The 6000-nt window shown below is 37.6% G+C and overlaps 1 pseudogene; it reads right to left on the bottom strand.

Moving 5' to 3' along the window:
- Nucleotides 1–2930: 2930 nt before the first annotated feature.
- The window catches only part of LOC133084695 (proteasome activator complex subunit 3-like), a 54814-nt pseudogene continuing 51744 nt past the window's right edge, over nucleotides 2931–6000 (bottom strand).

The following is a 6000-nucleotide window of genomic DNA, read 5'->3' as shown; positions in this document are numbered from 1 at the left end:
TGACCATACTGAACTCACTTAGTTCTAGAAGTCCTTTTTGCTGTTGTTGTTGCTGTTGTTCTTGTTTCTTAGTTTTCTTGGTATTTTCTCCATGGAAAATTAGGTTGTCTGTAAATAAGTTTCTTTTCTTCCTTTCTAATCTGCTTACCTTTTATTTCATTCACTCAGTCATTCCTTTTTGCCTTATTCCATTGGCTAGAAATTGCAGTACTATGCTGAAAAGGAATGTGGAGAACAGAAATTCTTTTGCCATGTTCCCAACCTCAAGGGGAAAATTACTAATTTTTAGGTATGATACTTGCTGTACTGTTTTAATACAGGCATAGCTTGGAGATATTTGATAACATTTTACCCATAGTCGAACTTCTTTCAAAATCAGAGTCAATCCTCTCAAACTCTGCTGCTGCTTTATCAACTAAGTTTAAGTAATATTCTAAATCCTTTGCTGTCATTTCAACAGTCTTCACAGCATCTTCACCACGAGTAGATTCCTGCTCAAGAAACCACTTTCTTTGTTCATCCCTAAGAAGAAACTCCTCATCCATTAAAGTTTTATCATGAGATTGCAGCAATTCAGTCACAACTTCAGGCTCCACGTCTAATTCTTCAAGAATTACCAAAATGTGACACAGAGACTTGAAAATGTTGGGAAAATGGCACCAATAACTTGCTGGATGCAAGGCTGCCACACACCTTCAGTTTGTAAAAAATGCAATATCGTGAAGCACAATAAAATGAGGTTTGCTTGTATAAGCCCTTTATCAAATCAGAATCCTCCCTCTAAATCTGTTCAGTTATTATCATGAATGGGTATTGAATTTTCTGAATAAAATTATATGCTCTTGTGACTTTTCTTTTTTAGCCTATTAATATGGTGGAGTTTAGTGATTGATCTTCAGATAATGAACCAGCCTAGTATCCATGGAATAAATAAATTTGGTCATGATATTGCTGAATTATATTTGCAAATATTTTGTTAAATTTTGCATCTATATTCATGAGGGATATTGGTCTATAGTTTCCTTTTTTTGTAATATCTCTGATTTTGGTATCAGGGTAATGTTGGCCTCATAAAATGAGTTGAAATGTTTCCCTCCTATTTTGTGGAAGAAATTGTCTAGATTCAATATTCATTCTTCTTTATAAATTTGGTAGACTTCTTCAGTGAAAACACATGGGCCTAGAGATTTATTTGGGGGAGTTTTAAATGAATGAATTCAATTTCCATAATAGTTATAAAGCTACTAAAATTATTATTTCATATTAGATGAGTTGTGGAAGATTGTGCTTTCCAAGGAATTGATCTACTACACCAAAAGCTAAAGTTATGAGTATCAAGTTGTTTCTAGTGTTCCCTTATTATCCTTTTGACATCTACAAGGTCTTTAGTGATATCCCATTTGGTTCCATTCCTGACACTGGTAATTTGTGTCTTTTCTCTACTTCTTTGTCAATATTTGAGGTTTATTCATTTTATTGATCTTTTCAAAAAGTAGCTTTTTAATTTTCCGTGTTGCTTTTCTGTTTTCTGTTTCATTTATTTCTGCACTCACCTTTTTATTGCCATCTTGCTGCTTGTTTCGGTTTATTTTGCTTTATAATATAATTATCTTTTTTTTTTTTTAAGAAAGAGGTAAAAGTACCTGTAATTTTGATAATTTCTTGACATGGTAAAATAATTTTACATTACAATCCAAAGGTGGTAGGGTGAGGAGGAGGGGTAGTGGAACAATCCAACAAACAAAAAAGAAATTGAGAGACACATGGTAGGAGGAGGGAAGGGTTTTAGCTGGAAGGGATGCAATTGTTTTGTTAGTGAGTACTCTTCATGGGAAAACAGCATCCTGACTCCTTCTCTACATCATACTGGGAGTAAAAAAATGATGCATCCAGGTGGAAATATAATTGGGGGTTGGAAGATGAGACAAGGAAAGAATAAAAGTCAGAAATAGACACTGAGAGAGTCACCAGCAGATTGACAGCAGATATTGACTCTCCAGTAGTGGTAGAATAAAAAACTGGGGGTGTTATGGGTTAGTACAAAAGCTGTAACAAGTGATATCTCTGGAAGATTTGAGATATAGAGGCAACTTTTCTATGGTTTTGACTTGCCTGACAGATTTTTATATACACACAATATGTACATGCCTGTGTGGGCATTTACACATATGCACACAAGTGACTGCTTTCCCTAGAAGTAAAATTCCAAAAAGAAAGCCCAAAAGGAGCAGCAACAATGGCAGCAGCTGACCTTCACAGCTGCAGACACCCCCCACTCCAATTTACCAGGGCAGGGGGGCGCAGGTGACAGGTAACAGAGTAGGAAGGCATGTGCGTGCATGACTATGTGTAGGTGTATTACGGACATATGTGTATGTAAAAATCCTAGTTATAAAAACATCTGAAGGAGCTAGGGATTTGGCTGAAGGTCCAAGGTGTTTTTTGTCATGATCAGGTTCAGGTTCAAAGTGGAATGTATGTAGATGCGAAACCCTAAGTCATCATCAGGGCAACTGTGGCAGGCAGGATCCAACGTCCCACAGTGGCAAGAGACACTAATCTTTCCTTAGGAAGAGAGGAGCTGATCCACTTGACTCCAATTTCTAAAAAATACCTAGCATTTTCTTCTAGTTCCCTCAGTTCCTAACCAACTAACCATCGAAAGGAAGAAAACACGAAGCCCAAGATATTAGCTTGTCTCCCCCAAAGGAAGGAAAAGTGGAAGAGAGAAAGCATATGTATTCTTGTTCTAACATATTGGGCACACAAACCTGGAGTTCTCCAGAAATTAGGACAGGTTTATTGATTTTATTTTTTTATGAGGTATTAAGGAAGGAAATAGAAGGCCTGTAAAAAAAGAGGTAAGTCTGTCACAGAACTACATGACAGTTTCATTAAACTCTAACTAAAAACACAGAGAAGTGTGATTACTATTTCCAGCCAGTTTCCCCATCACCGTAGTCATGTAACAAACTAAGGTGATGTGGGTCTTGAGCCAGACTCACAGAGTCCCCTGGCCTTGGCCTCTGTACAGTGTTTCTGCATTTGATCTTTTTGATATTTTTCAGGATCATGTCATGTAGAAGGACATATTGATTCTTTAGCTCTGATATGATGAGCTAAAAGCTGTTATGTTCTTTCTCATCAATACCTGTCAGGGTGCAGGACAGTCCTCCACATGGGGATATTTAGCTATTTTGGAAATCGATTTGGCTCTTGTAACATAATATCTAGAAATCTGATCCAGATGAGATGCAGCTCTCAACATTCTTAGTTCTGCAATTGTCTTCTCCTACATGGACACCCCAAAGTTGTTCCCATCTTCTAACATAAGAATTAGGAATTGTACCCACATTTTTATGGTGCTGCATTTCAGGATCAGCAGCCAGATCTCAGGTTTCACTGTCTCAAAACTCTCCACTAACTCCTGGTTGCTTTTTAGCATCACATTGGGCATCACAAATACCGTGGTTCCTTGGAAGGGCTCTTCACACTCACCCAATCGTCGCTTCTTGGAAGTGGGATCTTGCAGTCCATTGTGGCTATTGGTGAGAAGAATAGTCAGAGACCAGCAGACTCATGTCTGAGTGGATCTGAGTTAGGTTATATAGGTTTAGGATTGGTCCTTTCAAAAAACTGTCAAGTTCTAACAACTTCTTTGAGAAAATGTTTTCCACCAAGTCTTCTGCATCAGTTGTGATCTGCTGTCTGAAAGAATCAACCTTTGAATGGTGGGTAGCATCAGAGGAACTAGAGGAATCTCAGTGCTCCCTGGAGGTGGCTGCCCTTGCTTGGCTCACACACAGCTTGCTGATTCCCACCCCCAGTTCCTTCCTCCCACTTGCTCTCCTGCTGCCTGCTGCCTGATCACACTCTATAATTATCTTAATTACTCCCTTTACATGTATCAGTGTTCCAATTTTTACTTCAACCATCAAATAGAAAACTTGAGAAGGAAATTGAATTTGCCCACATATTTGCCATTTCCATGTTCTTTCTTCCTTCCTGATGTTCCAAGTTCCCTTCTTTTAGAGAACTTCCTTTAGCTATTCATTTAGGGCAAATGTGCTGGCAACAAATTCTCTATTTTTCATCATTTCAGAATGTCATTATACTCCCTGTCACTCCTAACATTTTTAAGCAATTGCTTTTTTTCTTCATTTCCGATGTTCCAAATTTCTGTTATCATTTCCCCTTTGTATTAGTTTCCTAGGACTGCCATAACAAAGTACCATAAACTTGGTGGTTGGCCTACAAAAACAGAAATTTACTGTTTCACAGTTCTAGTTGCTAGATGTCCAAGATCAAGTTGTTGGTAGGGTTTGTTCCTTCTGAGGTCTGTAAGGAAACATCTGTTCCATGCCTCTCTGGGTCTTCACATTGTCTTCCTTCTATCCTTGTCTTTGTGTCCAAAATTCTCCTTTGTATAAGGACACCAGTCACATTGGATTACAGCCCACCCCAATGACCACATTTTCACTTGATTCTCTCTGTAAGATATCTGGGGGCTTCTATATACCGTTTTTTGGGAGGGGGGGACACATCAACCCATAACATCCTCTTTTTGAAGAAATTCCTTTAAGTAATTTTTTAGAGCAGTTCCACTGCAATGAGTTATTTTAGTTTTGCTTCATCTGAGAAAGTTCTTATTTTACCTTTATCCTTAAATAATATTTGCCCTGAATACTGAAACTGTGTTTAAAGCTTTTTTCTTTCAGCACTTAGCACTGTGGTACCCTTACTCTCTGGAGTCCATGGTAGCTAGTGAGAAATTTGCAGTTATTGAAATTATTGTTCCCTACAGACAGTGTTTTTAGTTGTTTTCTGTTTGTTTGTTTTCTCTAAGAATTTTTTAAAGACTTTTTTCTTTATCTTTCATTTTCAGTACTGTCTGGTCATGGAGTCCTTTGTATTTACCCTATTTGGGATTCACTAAGCTTCTTCAACTGGTAAGTTTATATCTTGGCACCAAGTTTGGGAAGTTTCTGTTTGTGATTTTTTCAAAAATTTTTCCACACTTTGCTCTATCTCCTCTCCTGATACTCCAAAGACACAAATAATATAAATATTTTGTTACATGACATAAGGCTCCTGTCATTAATTTTTTTTCCCCTCTGTTGTTCAGATTGGATAATGTATCTTTATCTTCAATTTCACTGACTATTTCCTCTGTTATCTCTATTCTGCCAATTAGTCCCTGTATATAGTGAGGTTTTTGTTTTTTTGTTTTTTTCCCAAGTAATGTGTATCTTATATTTCTTTGCTGAAACATATTTTCCTTTTGGTTTCAAATATCTTTTAAATTGTTTTCTGGAGCTTTATGAAATTAATAGTTTCTTTCAAGTCTTTGTCAAATAATTCCAATATATGTGTCATCTCATCATGGGTGTGTCTTGATTTTTTTTTCCATATGAAATGAGATTTTCCTCATTCTTCAAATTCCAAGGATTTCTGAATTTTACCCTAGACATATTAAATGTTATACAATGAGACTCTGGGTCTTGATTAAATCCTGTGGCGAACGTTGATAGCCTTCCATGGGCTACTGTTCTAAAGTCAATTCTGATTCCAACCCTTTTTGCACTATTCAGAACTGTTCCATGTGTGCACCAGTCAACATCCAGACCTGGGTGATGGTCTCTCTGTTCAATTCTCAAAGTGTTTGGTGTACTGAATGGGATCAGATGCACACATGTGGAGTTTGAGGATGAGCTCAGAAAGTCATAAATAGCTTAGTGTATCTCCTTCCTCAGCACTTTCCTCTCCACAAGGTCCCTTGTACTTCCTGGTTTCTCTGGGTTCGTCTCTGGAACTCTATTCAGAAATCTGGTGTGTTATATACTCTGCCTTGCTGGGCACTCCCAAAGCTGCTCCTGCATGCAGAGCCAAGCAAAACAAGGACAGAGAAAAAAACCAACCAACCAACCAAACAAACATGGATTTCCACCCATTCTTTTGGAAATACAGTTCCATAGAAGGAAAAAGAAGGCTCCTCTCCAT

Source organism: Eubalaena glacialis, chromosome 2 (genome assembly GCF_028564815.1).
Source record: "Eubalaena glacialis isolate mEubGla1 chromosome 2, mEubGla1.1.hap2.+ XY, whole genome shotgun sequence".
NCBI lineage: Eukaryota > Metazoa > Chordata > Mammalia > Artiodactyla > Balaenidae > Eubalaena > Eubalaena glacialis.
The sequence above is the reverse complement of the archived record's forward strand: the minus strand, read 5'-3'. Positions and strand labels throughout refer to the sequence as shown.